Below are 20020 nucleotides of genomic sequence, written 5' to 3'. Positions count from 1 at the left end.
AGACAATCATAACATTCCATAGTAATATTATAATTTTCAATAGATGCTAAGACTTACTGCTCCTTGCTTCATAATCTTATCTCTTAAATTGCATTCCTTTGTGCACACCAAATCTTCCCATGCTTTTTTCAAGGCTATTTCTGATGGAATCAATGGTTTTATTGTAATCTTGAATATATTTATCTCTGTTTCTGTCCTTTTTTTTTGCTCATATTTCTCTCTCCCTTTCTCTCTCTCTATCTGACTGTGTGTGTGTGTGCTTATTCCACCGTTACTGTGAGCAATGATAATAGATAAAATATACTATGTATTAGGGACATGTAGTCTCTGCCTCCTCATAAATATTTTCCCTCTCCTCTTTACTTCGTTTAAAAGGTATGATCACCATTGTAACTAGATAAGCAGTTTGATCAATTTTTGAATCAAACACTTTTGTCCTACAACAATCCTTTCTGTATATTCTAACTGATGAAAACATTATATGCAACCATCTCAGAGTATATCTTTTGCAATCATTCCTTTGGTCATTTTACAAACATTTGTTTGAGCTTATTATGAGAAAGGCACTGAGCTGGACTGTGGATATGGAAGACAATGACACAAGTCTATGCTCTTAAGAACCTCATAAGGAGGCAAAGAGATAAATAATGAGTACTTATAATGGAGTATATATCACTTGCCATTATAAAGATATTCAGAGAATTCTAAGGGAGCACAAATACAGTCAGTTTTCTCAGCTGAGAAATAAGTAAATCTGTAGATGAAGCTTAGGCTGAGTCTTTTTAAAAAGGTAAGGACTCCACAAAGGTACAGAAGAAGATGGGGACTTTTCATGGAAAGGGAACTATTTACACAAAGATACAAACTCATGACACAGCATGGGACATTCAGAAGGCCAGTCATTACCCAGAGTGGCTGTGAGATTATGGTAAATGACAATAAAGAAAAGATTCACGGACTGGTTTAGAAAGTAAATTATTTATCTGTTGAGTAATGAAACAAGGCAAAATTGATGAAGTAGCAATGTGTGATTTTAGACCAACATCTCTTTTTAGAAACTTCTTTCGAAGGGAATGAAAAAGAAGATGGTTAGATAGATAGGCATGTTGGATCAGTGGTGTGTGTGTGTGTGTGTGTGTGTGTGTGTGTGTTTGTGTGTGTGTATGAGAGAGGGAGAGAAACTGATAATCAATGCTTCTATAACTGTGAGGGAATGAGATTTGGGTTATAGTAAGATATCTATTCCACTTTGAAGCAAGAATGGTGATGCAGACAATTAAAGTGGGTGGTAAATATTTCTCTGTAGGCTAAAGAGAGAGTCACTCAGAGTCAGATATTAGATTATCTCTTCCAATATCATAAATACAGAAAAAATTGTATATGTACAATTTCATGCAGCTCATAGTCTGAAGTGTTTAATTTGTTCATATTGGATGATGCACACTTTGCCATCATCTATTATGACTTATAAAAAAGCTAGCAAATACTTGATTTTGTGCAGGAAATACTTGACTATTTCAGATTCTAACAAGGAGGAGGAGGCAGGGAACGTTCTGCCTTGCTTATTACTATATCTGTATGTATCTTAAACATTATGATTACACCATAGACATTGTTAATCAATGAATAAGCGAGTGATCACATTGTTTAGGGGTATAGCTTGTTCCCTGTTTCCTACATTTCCCATTTCCCTCCCATTTAACATAAGATCCCTGGCACCTCTCTACTCTTTCATTCTCTCCTCTAATGGAGGCAGAGTGACTGAGTTAATCTTACTAAAGAGTTTTTAAGGAAAAACTTGACATGTGATGTCCAACTCCTTTTTCCTTTCTTATAGTGACCCATGGGCCTACATTTAGGGCTATTAAGTAAGTCTTTCTGGTTCTGGAGTTAAATTAATAAGCCCCCACTCGTGAATTTCAGGTTTATCAGAAAAATAAGATATTTTGGTTTTCATCTGCCAATTCTCTGTCCTGTTTCTCATTTGATTCAGAATTTGAGTGAAAAACTTGGTATTATTTACTGACCTCTTTCAAAGTCTGCAGTAGATATAATTTGGGAAAGCTATCAGAAAGCAGCTTCGCTTTAGTGGGTTCATAGGAAAACATATATTTCATTATTAGGGATCTGTAGAAAAGCCTTTTTCAGAGCTGTGCCTTACTTGCTATCCAAACTTAAAAACCATTCACACTTTGCATAATTCAGTTTCCTCATCTATAATATGAAAATAACCCCTGTCTTACCTACTTCACATAAACATAGAAGTATTACAAGGAGATTTGACTTGTGCCTACTCTCGATAACTGTACCGCCCCTTGCTTCCTGAAGGTCTCTATTAGCCTGATTATCAAAACTGGGATTTAGTTTGGACTGTTTTAGAACTTTATGTAAATAAAATCAAAGGAAAAAAAAGAGATTTTCTTAAAAAAAAAAGTTTCATAAAGCATTATACAAATATAAGCCTTTTTTTTTTTTTAAATAACCAGGGCATTTGCTTTCTCCCAGTTACTATGACCTTACATAGGACCAATACCCTGATCATATTTGCCCTAATCATGCAATAGCTTCCTAAAAGGTCTTGTCCTTCTAGAGTGATGTCAGTGCCCCTGGTCAGTGATACTCAAACTCAATAAAAAGGAGAGATTATCACTGAAGAAGACAGGTTTATCCTTAAAAGTAGAGCCTGAGAAGATGGGTGTTCAGGTAGCTTATCGAGGAAGAAATTCAGAGAGCAAGAGTGGCCAAAGGAGGAAAGACAAATGCAAAGATGCATCATCCAGCGGCCCACTGAAGACATAGCAACTAGATGCCATCTGGAACCCACTGCAGAGCCTACTGAATGCTCTCAGAACCCACCCCTCAGATCAGCAGGGAAAACACGTCAACCACGTGCTCATCTTTTTGAGACTTGTCCACAGGGAGGTTAGCTCCTCCACAGGATGAAAAACAAAAGACAACTGGCAGCTGGAGGGAGCCTGGAGCTGAGACACCGTCAGAGTGAAGTGACTCAAATCCCTGGAACAGCCTGCAAGCAGAGCCAGAATCAGAGGGGAAACGGAGAAGACACGAGACAGAGCAGCAGAGCTGCTTTGCCTGTCATTTTTATTTTATGGATATCATGAAACATTTAGAGATGCATTTGAGCATACAAACTGGGGAAATTTTATAAGAAAAAAATGTGAAATTTTATATTTTTCTGAGAAAATATAAAAACAAAACCACAGACATTACATATTTGCAAAAACTAAATTTATAGACTAAACATAAATGACTGTTCAGTTAATACAGTTTTTTTGTCAAATTGATACATGTGTTATTTATTTATGTCACCTGCTTGGATTTGTGGTAAAATAAAAAAAATAGAAATGTTAAAAATTGAAAATATGGAAGAAAATCTTATAGTTGAAGAAAGTACCAATTTTGAGTTTTTCCTGCTAAACTACTGTTAATTGATTTGAGTAGCTCTGAATACACCAGTCTTCGGGCATATAGTCTGAGAGTCACTAATCCAACCTCTATTTTGTTGCCAGAGGGATTTTTCTAAACTTCTAATTTGATCAAGTGACTTTCCTCTTTAAAAACATACGTCTCTACCTCCCTGAACTTGCAGTTCCCTAAATATCCTTACCTTATTCCAGCTGCTTTGCTTTAGTACACATCATCCCCTTTTTGGAAATACCCACCATGTCCTCTGAGGAAATCTCCTCTCATCCTTCAAGCCCCTGCACAAACCTCCGCCTTAATACAACCCCCCACCCCGTCCCCTTGAGATGGGTGTTCCTGCTGGGGTGTTCATGGTTCTCTTGTGAATGCCTTCAGTAGAGCATCAGCTTACATTTGCGGTGGGATAACCTCTCTGAATATTAACTGAACTCTAACCTCATCCCCAAATAGGCACATGTGTGTTGGCTGAAAGGTAATCCCATTCAGGCAGCAGCTGGGCCTGTTTCTCTTCACCGACCCAGGGAAATGATATGAAATACCAATTTTCCAACTGTACTTTTAAGCCATCTTTAATTACCTTGAAACTAAAATTAATTATTAGAGATGTGGTACTAACTCCATATAATATGGCATTCACTGTAGTAAAAGCATGATTTTGAATATAGAACATTGTTTTTACCATGAATTATTAGGGGAAATTACAAAAGAGTGAAATCTTAAATCAGCAAACCTGGGACTATAACTTTGGCAGATGATTGGGGGAATGAAGTGGAGGATCACATGCTATTTGTAAGCAAGAGAAAGCCAGTACGTATTTTGGTTATATAAGCTCCTTGTTGCCGTTTTTTATTCATCCGTTTTTTATTCATCCATTGCAAGATTGTTCTTGATATCGTCTTCGTAAAGCACCACCATTAAATATTCATTGAGACAGCTGAGGGGAGGTGGATAAAGAAGGGAAACGAGAAATATAAAAGGGGAAAACAATCAGTTTCTAGGCTTTCTGAGGCATAGAAAACTTGGATATACTTTCAGCAGGAGTGCCTGCTGAAAGTGTTAGCTTACCTGGAGGGATGTCATGACAACCAACACAGAAGAAAACAAATGCAGTAAGAAAAGAAAGAAAGCAATAAGCTAAAGCGACTGGAAATCTGAAGATAGATATTATATTTGATCTGATCAATGCCAAATGTCCAATAGTCAAGTGTTATGATACCTAGAATCAACATAGTGACCATATATACCTTGGGCTACGGTAAAAATAGAATCTCGAAGATTGAAAATCCTGAAAATAGAAATACATTTAAAAGAATTCAGTAATCCAATCATGAGTTAGCAGGAGCCTGGACTAACATTAAAAAGAGATGTATGAAAAAAGCAGGCAGGAAAAGTTACAGAACTTATTATTAAAGGATGAAGACTCTGATATACAGAGGAAAAATGGATTTCAGAAATCCCAGAAAGGATGATGTCATAACTACATAAATCAATCTGAGGTAGAGGGCCTAGATTGAAGATATCTACTTTTATGATGCTAAATTTCAGAGCTTTTGTTTTGAGATGACACAGACACAGAGAAAGATGATGGTCCATATTGAAGGTGGGATACATTAAGGCTGCATGGGAACAAATAAATAAATTTAATTCATAGCCTCATCCTTCACAGGAATTTTATAATAATTTACCCTTCCAGGGATAATCATTATTTTCACTGGCAGAAGAGGTATACTTTTAAAATATATATTCTATTATCAGATAACATCCACACACAGTTGGCCAAGCTCTGGAAATATTTAAAATGGTACACTAACAATAAACAGTGATTTGTTCCTCGGTAATTAAGTGTTCCTGACTATCATAGAAAGTTCCATCAGTACTGACTTGATGCAATGTGAATCAAGCTGTGTTAACGAGGGCACTTGATTTAACAGAAAATTAGGTTGTTTTTCTTTCTGCCTGTGACATCCAGGACTGTTTGAGGAGAGGGGACTCAAACAGTGTCAGATGCATCTTTGTTCTGTCTTGTATTTGTGGGGTGCTATCATATGGTATAGCATTTGGAGACGGGTCTCTGCAATGGGGGATAGTAGACAGGCTGAAACCTGCAGTGTTTTCAAATGTCAGGTTGAAAAGATTCTTTTCCCAAAACCCTAAGGGAGTTTTTACCTTGACAGATAATATGTGACTATCAGGCTGCATTGACAACTTTGCTTGTCAACCCCAATCTGTGAAATATTGAGTTGAGAGTGTGGGAGGCATGTTAAAATGGAAAACTACTCAGTACACCTTCACTGGGCTTCATCCTCCACTGCTGCTGAGTCTTAGAGGCTCAGAGTCAATGATGTGGCTTACTGAGTCCCCAGGTAGCTTAACTGTTGTGTTTACTTCTGAGGAGAATTGAGATAATGAAATTAGTAAAATAATAATAATCATAAGAATCTGAAGCACATTCAACTATCTAATTGTCTGGCTGTAAGTTTAGTACAGAACCACCATAGAGCAAACAGAAATTTTTTTCTGCCTACATTTTCTCCCATATTCTTGCATATGATCTGGACAAATCTAACCCAGGGTCACCTAGAATAACGCACACTTAACAAACCACAGACTGCTCCTTCTGTAGCAGTCTTGAATGTTTGCTGTAAGAATAACTCTGGCTTACAAATACTCCTCATGCTGTGCAGCTGACAAGCTAAAGGATCTTGTAAATATCTGCCCTTGATCCCCTGCCTCTAATACATAAGGAACTTTGCCCAGTGCCTCAATAGATATCTGAATGCTAAGCTTTTCCCTCCAAAAGTATTTACGGATTAGTCACCACAGAAAACTAAACCTAATTATTTTCTTTCTAAATAACTCTACCAATATATCTTTCAAAGAACATCATCTCCAGCATTTTCAGAAACCCCTTCTGATGCCAGATCAATATCAGGCTTTTGTGTAGAACCATCAGTAAGCAAAGCACAGGCATGGTGTGTTTCCTTCAAGCCTGTCTTAAGTGTCCTTATTAAAGCAGCCATTGGGGTAAAGCTAGAAAGGTTTTGTACAACTTCATCACAATGCCACTGCATGTGGAGAGACTCCTAGGCAGTGCTTAACAATTGAAAAAGGAAATTCTTCATCTCTCCTTTCCTAGCTATGACATTTATGAATGCCCACACATGACAAAATGAGCCTTGTTTTATGAATTTGGTTTTCAAATGTCTCTACAGAGTGCTTGTTTTAAAAAGGAAGCCTGATCCATCAGCATATGAGTCACTCCACAATACTCAGGTTTAGTTATTTGTGAAAAAGCTCAAATTTATAAAAGAAAGAACTGGATTTGAACTTTGAAAAATGGTAACATTAAGGGAAATCTTTACAAAAGCTTTACTGATACAACGTAAATTAAATGTGCCTGTATGGTCCAGTAATGTTGTCGTCCCTTTAAAACAAAGCAGTAGACGTCCAGTTTTGTGGGTTTTTTTTTTTTTTTGGTCTTTTCTTCCAAGACACGATGATTAACTTGTGCTGATTCATCTCTACTGGCTCACTCAACCTCGGAATTCATGAAGGACCTCCATTTTGTCTAGATATGTTGGCTTTGGTTGTATATGCTGCATAAACTTGGGCAGTTTGTCTGCTAAAAAGGACACTTGGCTGAAGTTATGGGAGGAGGCTGAAATGCAGTTTATGTCCTGCATGGGGCAGCCAGGGTCACTTTTTCTAAATAATAAAATGATGCTATGTAGGCTAAGAGCTGCCCTAGATCTAAAGCAAGGTTGCCAAATGATACATGTCCCAGGCAGGTTCACAGATTCAAGATGTGTGGGCTGAGGGAGGAGGGTGGTGTCACGAAGAGCCATCAGAAGGGAGCAGCAGCCACTTTGCTCCAGCCGATTGGTCCCAGATGGGGCGTGTGCATATCACTTAGACAGAGCTTCTGATTTCTTAAGTAAAATTAGAAACAGAGATGTTTCCGTTGCATATTAGCAACAATAAACATCTAAAAAGGTGATCTAAATGAAACACTAAGGGTTAGATCTGACCTGTGGGCCTCTGATTAGCAAACTCTGAGCTAGAGTTACGGATGAAATTGGGCACATAGTTACTAAGAGTGGAACTATAAAACTCACCGAGGGATGAAACTCAGCATTGCTTGCCTCCAAGGTCACTGTGCTCTAAATAACTCTGAACTCTGCATATTTTATGGCATTCAAATCAATCTTCAAAATAGGAAAAACATTTAGGGCTCTTTGGCTTGTCTCTTCTGAGTCTTAGTAAACTCAGGTAAAAGTAGTGTTATAGAAATATATATATGAAGGTGTCTCCTTCCATCTACCACACTTTACAAATTTACAGGGAAGCTATAGTCATTTTGACAAAATGCTAGAACTAAGCTGCTCTGGTATCATCTGTAACTGGCTTAGTAGACCAACGAGGCTCAGGGAGGCGGACATTCATACCTTGGACCTGCAGAACTCATGAGCCTGGCATGTTTGACAGCGAGAGGCTGATACAACATTTTGATGTGAGACTTTTTTTGAAAAAAATCTTTAGAAGTATTATTTTTAAATTTTTTAACATTTCAATAGTGTTTTGGGTACAGGTGGTTTTTGGTTACATGGATAACTTCTGTAGTGGCGATTTCTGAGGTTTTAGTGCAGCCATCATCCAAGCCATGTACACTATGTCCAATATGTAGTCTTTTATCCCTCACCCACTTCCAGCCTTGCCCCTTAAGATTCCAAAGTCCATTATATCACTCTTGTACCTTTGCATCCTCATAGCTTAGCCCCTAAATAAGTTAGAACATACAATATTTGGTTTTCCACTCCTGAGTTACTTCACTTAGAATAATGGCCTCCAGCTCCATCCAAGTTGCTGCAAAATATATTATTTTGTTCCATTTAATGGCTGAGTAGTATTTCATGGTATATTTACGTATATATAACACTACTTTTTCATCCACTCCTTAGTTGATGGGCACGCAATTTGATTTCCTATCTTTGCAGTTGCGAATTGTGTTGCTATAAACATGCATGTGCATGTGTCTTTTTCATATAATGACTTCTTTTCCTCTAGGTAGATACCTAGTAGTGAGATTCCTGGATCAAATGGTAGTTCTACTTTGATTCAATTAAGGAATCTCCATGTTGTTCTTCATAATGGTTGTACTAATTCATATTCCCATCAGCAGTATAAAAGTGTTCCCTTTTCACCACATCTATGCCAACATCCACTGTTTTTTAATTTTTTAATTATGGCCATTCTTGGAGAGTAAGGTGGTATCTCATTGTGGTTTTAATTTGCATTTCCCTGTGAATTAGTGATGTTGAGCATTTTTTCATATTTTTGTGGCCATTTGTATATCTTCTTTTGAGAATTGCCTACTCATCCCCTTTGCTCATTTTTTGATGGGATTATTTGGTTTTTACTTGCTGATTTGTTTGAGTTCCTTATAGATTCTGGATATTAGTCCTTTGTCAGATGCATAGTTTGTGAATATTTTCTCCCCCTCGGTGGGTTGTCTGTTTACTCTGCTGAATATTTCTTTTGCCGTGCTGAAGATTTTTAGCTTAATTAGGTCCCATTTACTTATTTTTGGTTTTGTTGGGCTCTTAGTCATTAATTCTTTCCCTAAGCCAATGTCTAGAAGAGTTTTTTTGATGTTATCTTCTAGAATTTTTATGGTTTCAGGTTTTAGATTTACATCTTTGATCCATCTTGAGTTGATTTTTTCATAAGGTGAGAGATGAGGATCAAGTTTCATTCTTCTACATGTATGTGCCCTGCTGGTTTTCCTAGTACCACTTATTGAATAAAGTGCCCTTTTCCCAATTTATGCTTTTGTAAGCTTTGTTGAAGATTAGTTGGCTGTAAGTATTTGGCTTTATTTATGGGTTCTCTATCCTGTTTCATTGGTCTGCATGCCTATTTTTCTACCACTGTCATGCTATTTGGGTAACTATAGCCTTGTAGTATAATTTAAAGTTGAGTAATGTGATGCCTCCAGATTTGTTCTTTTGGCTTAGTATTGCTTTGGCTATGTGGGCTCTTTTTTGGCCCCATATAAATTTTAGAATTGTGTTTTCTAGTTCCATGAAGAATGATGGTAGTGTTTTTATGGAAATTGTTTTGAATCTGTAGATTGCTTTGGGCAGTATGGACATTTTCACATTATTGATTCTTCCCATCCATGAGCATGGTATGTGTTTCCATTTGTTTGTGTCATCTATGATGTCTTAAAAAGTATTATTTTTCAAAACATTTTCAAGTTTATTAACAAAAAAGAAAGCATCCTAAGCCCATAATTCTACAAGCTTACTAAATGCCAAAATGGTTTCCTATCAAATGGTTTGCAAAGAATTATTTTTTAAAGAAGTCATTTGTTTCTCTAGAATTGAAAGAAATACATTTCTAAACAAGCAAACAAAAATATATAGGAGAAATAATATGAATATTTGAATTATCTACTTTTGACCTTTTAATTTTCACAACAAAATAATAGTATAACAATAAAATTATGGAGTTATTGAGTTGTTGTAGTACAATGGAGTATAATATATGAATCCACAAAGATAACCATGCCTCTCCAGTATCAGTTAGATAGTAAAATTAAAACACAATGAATTCCTATCTTCATTGTAATATATCTATTTTTACTTTAAAAGTGTTACAAAATTTTAAGTCTCCAGATAGCTGTACTCAGTAATTTTGACTGAGCATTTACAAAGCCAATAATAGGCCTAAACTCAAATTAGAAGCAATACTTTCCTATTTGACTTCCTACATGATTCTCTGTATTTAGATGGCAATCTTTTTAACACTGTAGTCTAAATGAGTATGCATGACGTTAGCAAACAGTAAATCAGTACTGGAGGCAAGGAATATTGGAATTGGAACTAGTTCAAGCAAATTTTTCCATCCTTCCTTCATTTCTTCCTTCCTCCTTTCTTTCCTTTCTGTCTTCTTTCCCTGCTTCCCTCCTTCCTTCCATGAGATGTGTTCCTAGAAGTTGATTTCTGCTTCATTAGAGCTCTATAAGGGAAATTCTGCTGATCCCTGTAGAGTGATTAAGACACCTGCTCCCTCACAGAAAGAATAAACATAGCACAGTAATATACATACTTATAACCAAAAATGAACAAGCAAATAAAAATGCAGTTTAAGTCGGGCACGGTGGCTCATGGCAGTAATCCTAGCACTTTGAGAGGCTGAGGCAGGTGGATCACGAAGTCAGGAGTTCGAGACCAGCCTGGCCAACATGATGAAACATGTTCTACTAAACATCTCTACTAAACATACAAAAATTAGCGGGTTGTGGTGACACACACCTATAGTCCCAGCTACTCAGGAGGCTGAGGCACAAGGATTGCTTGACCTAGGAAGTGGAGGTTGCAGTGAGCTAAGATCACGCCACTACACTCCAGGCTAGGTGACAGGGCAAGACTCCATCCCCCAAAAAAAAATAAAGTCATATAAAGGAAAAACTGCAGTTTATTTTAATTAGTAGTTGACAATTTAGCAAGGGACAGTTCCCACTCCAGGCCTAGTAGTCTCAATTCCACTGTTTACAGTGCTTCTGGCTTCTATAAAGATAATTTCTGTTTTCCAGCACACAGCAGCTTACATTACTAAATATTTTAGATGAGCTCTCTAATCTTGAGGTCATTTTCATCCACTTCAGAATGACTATTTCTCCCAAAAGCTTGTGAGAGGAAAGAGTAAATGTAGTACAATCTTAAACCCTTCATATTCATAGCAATTTCTAAATAAATATTTATATTTCTTAATTTGATATTAATGACAATAGTGGCATAGGAAAGTGGTTATGAAAATGACATTTTCACTACAGTAAACTATGAATCAAAACATATTACTGTTTCTGTTTTTGGAATAGGAAGTTTAATGTGCAACTAGGGTGAAATTGGAATGTTTTGTTAATGTACGATAACAAATTTAAAATGCCTCATATTCTAATAAAGGGAAAGACAGTCATATCTCCCCAAACAGTAATGCATCGATTATCATTTCACATGTATATAGCCACTCAAACTTATTTCCAGTGGATTTAATATAAATACATCTGTCATCTTATTGCTATCAATTCATAGGATTAAAACTTTTTATTAAAAGTACAATTTCAACTTTCACAGAAGGAAAGGAATTAGAGAAAAAAAGATAAAAGTGAAAATGAGAAGTGAGAATCTGACTCAAACTTTTTTTTTCTTTCTTTCTTTTTTTTTTTTTTTTGTGGAAATGGGGCCTAGCTATGCTGCTCAGGCTGATCTCAAACTCCTGGGCTCAAGCAATCCTCCCACCTCAACCTCCCAAATTGCTGGGATTACAGATGTGAGCCACCATCCATGGCTGGGAGAATTTGGAAATCAAAAGAAAGAAAAAAACAAAAAGGAAGTTGAGTCCACCTGTGCATGGTCCAGTTAAAATCTGGGGAGAATCCAAAGATGTAAAAAAAAAAAAAAAGAAAGAAATTTGGTCCCAGTCAACAAGAACATAGTGACTAGAATTGCTGAGGCCAAGCCACAGCCATGGAAAATTCCAACATACGAAAGTAATAATATATCTTTGAACTGGGCATGGTGAAGGTTACTCCCGGCATATGAGATTTATAGAAATCTAAGCAGATTTCTGGCTGGAGTTCAGTAGTAGGACCCTGGTCCCTAGGAAGGCAAATGGAAGGGAAGCCATCTTCTAGAGGCACTCGAGTACCAGGCAGATTACCAAAACAGGTATTCAGTTACCACAGTGATACATAAGGAGATGTATCACTTATGATACATCAATTTGGGGGAGTTTCATTACTGAGCTAGAGGTAATTATAAGATATTAAAGGTGTGCATTTCACTCAACACTCTCCCAAAACATTACTAAATAGACAAGAAGGGAAGAGGAACAACTCTTTAAATCCACGAAGACAAAAGAGTAGAAGAGAGGACAACAGTAACTGATTGATATCAGCAAATTTTGGAAAGGCTACAAGTATCTGATAAATCCAAACATTTATCTAGCACCTATTACCTGCTGAATATTTTTCTAAGTACTTTAATTGTTGTAATAGCCCTATGAGTCAGGCAATATTATTATCTACAATTGGCAGGTGAGGAAGGCACTGAAAGGCTGAAGAAGTTATCCAAGATCATTTACTTCATAAGTGGCAGTCAAGATTTGAAACAAGGCAGTTAATCCCCAGAGCCTGGACACCTAAACACTATTTGTCATGTTGCTCTGGGTGGTAAGTGACTCACGAGAATGCAGAAAGTTCTCATCTACGTGCCTGTCTGGGGAGAAAACTGCAAGAGTTAATTTATTATGTTTGGGCCACAGAATCTCAGAAGGACTCAGGAATCGGAGACATGTACTTTTGAAGCAGGTGAAATGGGTGTCTGTGGGAGAGCAGGGAAGCTGAAAGCAGAGGACTGGTTAACTCCACTGCCCTCACTGTGCATGAAGTAATTAGTCCTGCAGACCTGCAGACACACATCAAGGAGAGCTGATGTGCTGTACCACAAACTAGGGATTAAGGGAAGTCTACAGACTGAATAATGAGATTTCTGGCCTCCTCAGCACTTTCAGCTTGCAAAATGCAACAACCAAACCAAAAACTTAGATGGAGAGACCAAGAGGAAACCAGATATTCACACTTGGAAGTGGATTTACTCATTGATATGCCTTCATGCTTAAGGCCTACTCAGGCAACCAGTGCTTCCTTTTACTCTGTAATATGAATGAACAAGCAAACAAGAACAGAGAAAACTTTGTAAGATTGGAGACAGAAACCAAAGAGGGAAAAAAGGAATAATTTTGTAGAAAGGAGAGACAATGTGGGGAACAGAAGAAATTTTCAGAAAACCTGCAACTACCATTCTCGGAAACATTAAGGGGAAATATTGCCTTCAGGACGCAAGAACCTAAGAATGGATTGGGCTTTTAAGCAGGAAATGGCTCAGCTGGGAAGGGAGAAAGGCTGTGGAGAACAGAAGTCAGAAGGGCCTGATGAGAACTATCTGGAAAGAAGGGCAAAGGGTCACTAATGACTGTCAGAGGTGGAATGCAATAGCTCCAGTAATGGAAGACTTTACTCCAAAGTCCACTATCTTTTGTGAAAATATATTTCTTCACATTATGCACCAAAAAAAAAGAAGCAAAACTCTATGTCTTTTTCCAATGCTGTTTCTGCAATGAAAAGAGAAGTGAAGGTGCTCACTATCACTTGAGAAACAGAAATGTTATGTGTAGGGAAGAGGATAGAAATTATAATTCTGCAGCATGTCTTAATAGAAGGAGCACTGACGATGAAAAGAGATATAACTTGGTTGAAATGACAGCTCTATTTCAGTCATGTTGCTTTCACTCTCTGCATTTGTGTCCTCATTGGTAAATGGGGAGAATATCATGTACCACATAGAGTAGGTTATATGAAACAGAAAATGTGAAATGCTTTTCGAATTCTAGTTATGTAAGAAAGATGATCTCTCCTCCATGGATACTCTACCTAGTAACCAAACAAAATCATGACAACTTGCTATTTCCTTGCTCATTCATCAATGCACTCATTACTTCAGTATATATTATTGACTGCTGCTAATGACCAGGTACTTTTCTAGATACTGAAGACACAGCAATGAATGGAACAACCAGAAATCTCAGACTTTACTTTCTTCTGGAGGGGGAGAATGAATCAATCATAGGACAGGTATCATTTCAGACTGAGATAAGTGCTATGGATTAAAACAGAGAGCAAGAACAAGAAGAGCAAGGTGGAGAGTTTACAAGTTTAACTAAGACGGTAAGGGAAAGCCTCACAGAAAAGGTAATATTTAAGTAAAAGTTAAAGGAGTTGAAGAAGAGAAGCACATAAATATCTTAGGAAAGGAATTTTCAGGCAGAAGAAAAAGTAAGTGACAATGCCCTGAGGCATGGTCTGGTCTAGCTGGCTAAAGGACCAACAAAGAAGTCAGTGCAGCAAGAGAAGAATGAACCAGGGTGATAGTAATAAAGTTGGAAGTAAACGGGCAAGGGATAGAGCTTGTGGGCTTTAGCGGGGATTATAAGACCATTGGCTTCTATTCTTCATGAGAAGGGATGCCAAAGTTGGGTTTTGAGCAGAGGAGTCGACAGTCTTAATTATTTGTTACAAGCATCACTATGAAAACTCTACTGAGAACAGACTGTTGGGAAACTAGTTAGACATTCAGTGCATTTATTCAAGTCAAAATGATAGTGGCCTGGTAGTGATGGAGGCGATGAGGAGTAGTTGGATCATGGATATATTTTAAAGGTAGAGCCTACAGGAACTGCTGACTTCAGATGAGGTATGAGACAAAGGAAGGAGTCAAAGATAACATCAAGGGTTTGGGCCTCAGCCACTGGAAAAATAAAAGTTATCAACTGAGAGGAGACAGGCTGTGATCAGAACAAGTTTAAAAAGGGAGGTGAGATCAGGGGTCATATTTTGGACGTGTTAAGTTTGAGCTGCCAATTATAAATGCAAGCAGAGATATTAAGCAGGTAGCTGGATATATGGGTCTGGAGTTCAGGGAAGAGGACCAGGCTAGAGATATAAATTTGCAGTTGTCAGCATATACATAGAATTTATAGCCATGAGACTGGATGAGATCACTAACGGAATTAGTATAAAGGGAAGAAGAAAAAAAAAACAGATGAAAAGACCAAGCTCTGGACACTGCAATGTTACAATTAACTAAATCAATGGAGATAGAATCAAGGTAAGCAAAATTATAAAGATTTGCTTCCATAAATAAGCAGAGAAAACCTAGAACTGTGCCTGGACAAATTGTTTGCCTATGTCGAACAAGCAATTAATAGTACTAAATGTGTAAACACATCCAGTCTGCAGAGAGAAAAATAGAGATCTGCAAAGTCAGGTTAAGACAGAGAGAGGCAATTTTCCTGACAATTTTCCAATTCCTATGTGACCCAGCTGTATTTTATGTCCTACATTTTTATGTTCCCCGTGGATCCTTCCAGTTAAATCCCTTATTACCCGAGCTAGTTTGAGTGGCCTTCTACTCTTTATAAACAAATTACCCCTGACAACAAATTATTTTACCTTCTATACCAAAAACCACTCTAGCTTAAATTGTTCTGCCTACAACTTCTATAATGGTGTAAGCCTAATACACGCAGCCTCATTTTGCACCCAGGTTACGGCTGGACATCTGACCCAAAAGGAATCATAAACGCTTTAAGCCAAACGTTTTGCCTCTGGAAAATTTAAATGAAGGTCACAGACATGTAAATTAAGAGTCACAGTTCATGTGACCTGTAAACTCACATGGCTGTATAGTACAAATAAATCAGAACAAGCCAGAAGCATATGCAACAGGAAATTAAGGGAAGCAGAGAAGTCTTTTGTAAGCAGAGAAACTAGGTGAGCACAGAGAAATTAGATGGCATCTATCTAGTTGGGTGGCATGGATGCACAGAGAGAAGCAGGGATAAAAGACTCCAAGACTTCATAGACCTATGGCAAGGCAAGGGGATCCTCTTAGACTTGACTTCCAACCTCAGCCTCAGAGGGCTGACTGTTCTTTGCATTTTGTTTTTGGATATTTACAAACTTTTGTCATTCTTTCAACAAACCTTTGGAGGGACAGCTGCTGCTTTCAATTACAGCCTTGACCAGCTGAGGAAGACTTCAAGGAGCTTCATGAGTTTGGACTTGAAGGATAAATTTTTGCTTGAAGGATGATTTTTTTTTTTTTTTTTTTTTGCATTTGGAAAGGTAAGGGAATGGCTAGCAACAATAGTTACTATGTACTGAGTACCTCAATGTGTGCCAAGTGTTTACAAACACTCTCTCATTTAATTCTCACCACATCCCCATGGAATAGGTCTTATCTTCATTTTACAAATGAGGACTAGAAAGGTTTAATGAATCCCTAGATTATACAGCCAATAACTGGTATTGTCCAGGAGCCGTCTCTGGTCTGTCATACTCCAAAATTCTCTTAAACATTCTGCTATAATGTTTCCAGTTTGGGGAAATAACAACAACAACAAAAATTGGAATTAGTCTTAGGGGACATCGTGTGACAAAGCTGGACTAATCACAGGAGCACTTATCTGTGTGCGAGGAAGCAATGGAAAATAACATATGAATATGAATATGTCTGAAAAATGCTAAGAGAGTAGATAATATGTGCTCTCACTACAAAAATGACAACCATGTGAGGTAATGCTTTTGTTAATTAGCATGACTTAACCATTCCACAATGTATATGAACTTCAAAACATGATATTGTACACGATAAATATATATATTTTACCCATTAAATAAATCCATTTGAAATAAATGAATAAAGCAATTAAAAAAATGAAAAAATACTACAGGGTGCCATGAAAGCTCAGTAGATGAGTTTCTACTTTATATTACATACTATTTAGCATAGCTATTTTAAGTTATTAAGTATGAAGATAATTGAAACCATTAAAGCAAATTCTTAAGAGTCTCAAAGGGCAGGAATAAACATAATGTCTTATTGGAAAAAGGGACAAGACGCCTCTGAAGCCATATTTATATCTCTACCCTTGACTTTGCCCTTAAATTTTAGAATTAATTGAACTTGGCATCACCACTTAAATGTCTAATGGCTATATAAAATATAACATAACCAAAAGAGCATTGATTATGTGGCCAAACACACGCCCACCTTCTACCTCATCTCCCCATTCTCAATGTTCTCACCATCCACCCAGGCTCTCAATTCCCAAACATAAGAACTTCACTCAGTTCTTCCTTTCTCTTTTCATCCTCCTTGTCCAGGCAAAAGAAATCTCGACTGACTCTACCTTCAAATAATTTAGAATCTCAAGATCTCTCTCAGTACTACCACCAGGCTATTCCAAGCCAAATGGTTACTCCACTAAACCACTGCACAAGTTGCTATAGTGAATATATGTCACCTTATTATATGTGTAGCTTATGAAACCTTTCTTACACTTATAGCATGTGCCGTGAAAACTTGCTTCCTGCTCTAGGAGCTGAAATTACAGGATGCACATTTCCATAGCTTTTATTCTTGCAGAACTTCAGAAACCAAAGACAACTCCCAGGACCTTGAGTCCAAAGCTAGTGACCCACAGAAGTAGAGAGACTAGAACATCTCTGGGCAGGAGTCAATATCCAGAGACAGAATACCGCAGGGCCTCTAGGTGTGCAGCACTGGGTGAGACCGCAGCTGCAGCCCGGTCTACCAGCTGGGTGATGTAATTCTCATTGTGTTTCGGTCTGTTTCCCCAACCTTCCTGGCAATTCTCTGGGTTAATCAATATGCTGACCAAAAAATATAACTTTCTGCTTAAATCAGCCAAAGTCGGTTTCTTTGCTTGCACTTAGGAACTCATTGAGTCAAGCTCCCTTTTTCATATTCATCCTGCACAGAGAAGCCTGAATGAATGATCTGATCCTGTCACTCCCTGGCTTACACCAACCAATGGAATCCCAGCACACCTAGAATCAGAGATGGCTCCTTAAACAAAATCACGCAGGGCCTGCAAGACCAATATGATCTGACCTGAATGTGCCCTACAACCTTCTTCTTGCCACTGTGTCATTTGTTTCCTATACGTCATTCATATTGACTTTCTTTACACTCCTCAGACACAAAGAATTTATTTCTTCCACAGATTCTTGCAGTTGCCCCTCATTCTTGGTGAATGTCCTTCCCCAGATTTTCACATCCTCAGCTTTTTTGTAACAGTGATATCTTAGCTCACACAACACCTTCTCCAATGAGCCTTCCTTAACTATCCAGTCCTATCACACTCTGAAAATTGCCCAGGTTTCTTTCTTGGCACTTTTCACTATTAGAAATCACTTTGTTCTTTTATTTGTTGACTTAGTATTATCTGCCCTTCCCTGTCCCACCTGATGCACACATATAAGCTTAAAGAGTGCATATTTTGTTCACATCTATATTTCTGGTGCCTAGAACAGTGTCTGGTACATAGGTTGGCACTCTGTGTTAAGAAGTAAATCTGAAAGTTTATAAAATCCAAAGGAAAATATAGCAAATTTGATACTATTTGACAAAAATAAAAGTTTCAGTGCTTATTATCTACAAGGGGCTAGTCAAGTAGATAGAATAAAAAATGTTCCATGGGATATAATGCAGAACTGGGAAAATGGTGCTGTCAGTTTTTAAATGGATATTTTGAAGCCCAAAGACTCTGAAACATGAGCACCACAGTTTGGGATTTTATTTGAGCATATTACCTATAAGAATTTATGGTATCTGTAAAATAAGTCGCAGGAAAAATCTGATGAGAAAAAGACTTTCAGAAATGCACACAACATCAAGAATTTCAGATTGTTAGTAAGTGTAATCAATCAGGTTTGGATGCATCTTCACAAAGGAGAATTTTAGACACTTAGTCTTAAATGAAGACCCAGGATCCCTGGAGAAACTCACAATGAATGAAATAAGGGAAGTCATACAATTCCAGGCAAATTTTTCTTGTGATTCACACCTAATCCAATTCCTGAATTAAATAGACATACTTATGCACATATGATTGATCACCTGGTAAAATGCTCCAGGAAACCTTCATTCTTCTCCGGAGAAGGAGGAAAAGGAGGAGAAGAAGGAGACAGAGAACATTTTTGCTGCTCTCCTAGTAGGTACATACTTCCATAAAGCCACAGTTACAGCTCTAAATTTCTTCCTCCTCATTTTTCTCTCCACTGAAACACATCTTCCCTTCCAAAGAATGATAGCTTCCCTTTTAAGTATTTGCATCTGAGTTCAAACCTCAACAAAACTTTTTTTTTTGCCCTCTGGTTCTTCTTGTTTTTTGTACAACAGAGCACACTGTACATCTTAGAATAAAAGCGTAGAGATTCAAGTCAACCTAATTGAATAAAGATAAAACATTGTCTTACTTATGTAAGCAATTTACTTGATAAATTTAAAATAATGCATAAATTGCAGATGTTCAACCAGTACTGCAGAGATACCATATGTCAGCTTCCATTCTGATTCCTTAGATAATCAAATTTGGAGTAAAGGGAGTAAAATTAGCTGCTAATAAATTAAACATGACTAGTATCTCATATCTTGAGACAGACCGAAGAACACATCCTATCCATTAAGCATTAGCAGTGAAAATGAAGAAAGAAAATAATTTGCAGAGTATGTCACAACAAAATAGTTCAAGCCGATCCTTAGATTTATGAGATGGCTTACTCTATCCTTTATTTATGAATCAAATCCAAAATGCATGAAGAAATTACTTGTCAAGGGTAGAGTGGAGGTAAATCGGATCTTTTTTTCTACTGCTATCTGCCCCACACAGGCAGAATGAAATCAGCTTCCTACAATAGTTCTATAAACAGATCCATCCAGCATATGCAACTTACTGACAACAAATCAATATGCTTTTTCGATTTGGATCTGACAAAGCTTAATAGTGAACAAAAGATAATATTTCTCTGAAACAATTCTATACAATAGTACAAAAGATCTTTATCAAGGTTTTCTTTCTAAATACCATTCATATCCTACCTCTTTCAAAAACACTGACATTCTGCAGATGTCCTCTGATATAATCT

This window comes from Hylobates moloch, unplaced genomic scaffold (assembly GCF_009828535.3).
Source record: "Hylobates moloch isolate HMO894 unplaced genomic scaffold, HMol_V3 SCAFFOLD_37, whole genome shotgun sequence".
Taxonomy (NCBI): domain Eukaryota; kingdom Metazoa; phylum Chordata; class Mammalia; order Primates; family Hylobatidae; genus Hylobates; species Hylobates moloch.
Note: the sequence above shows the minus strand (reverse complement) of the source record.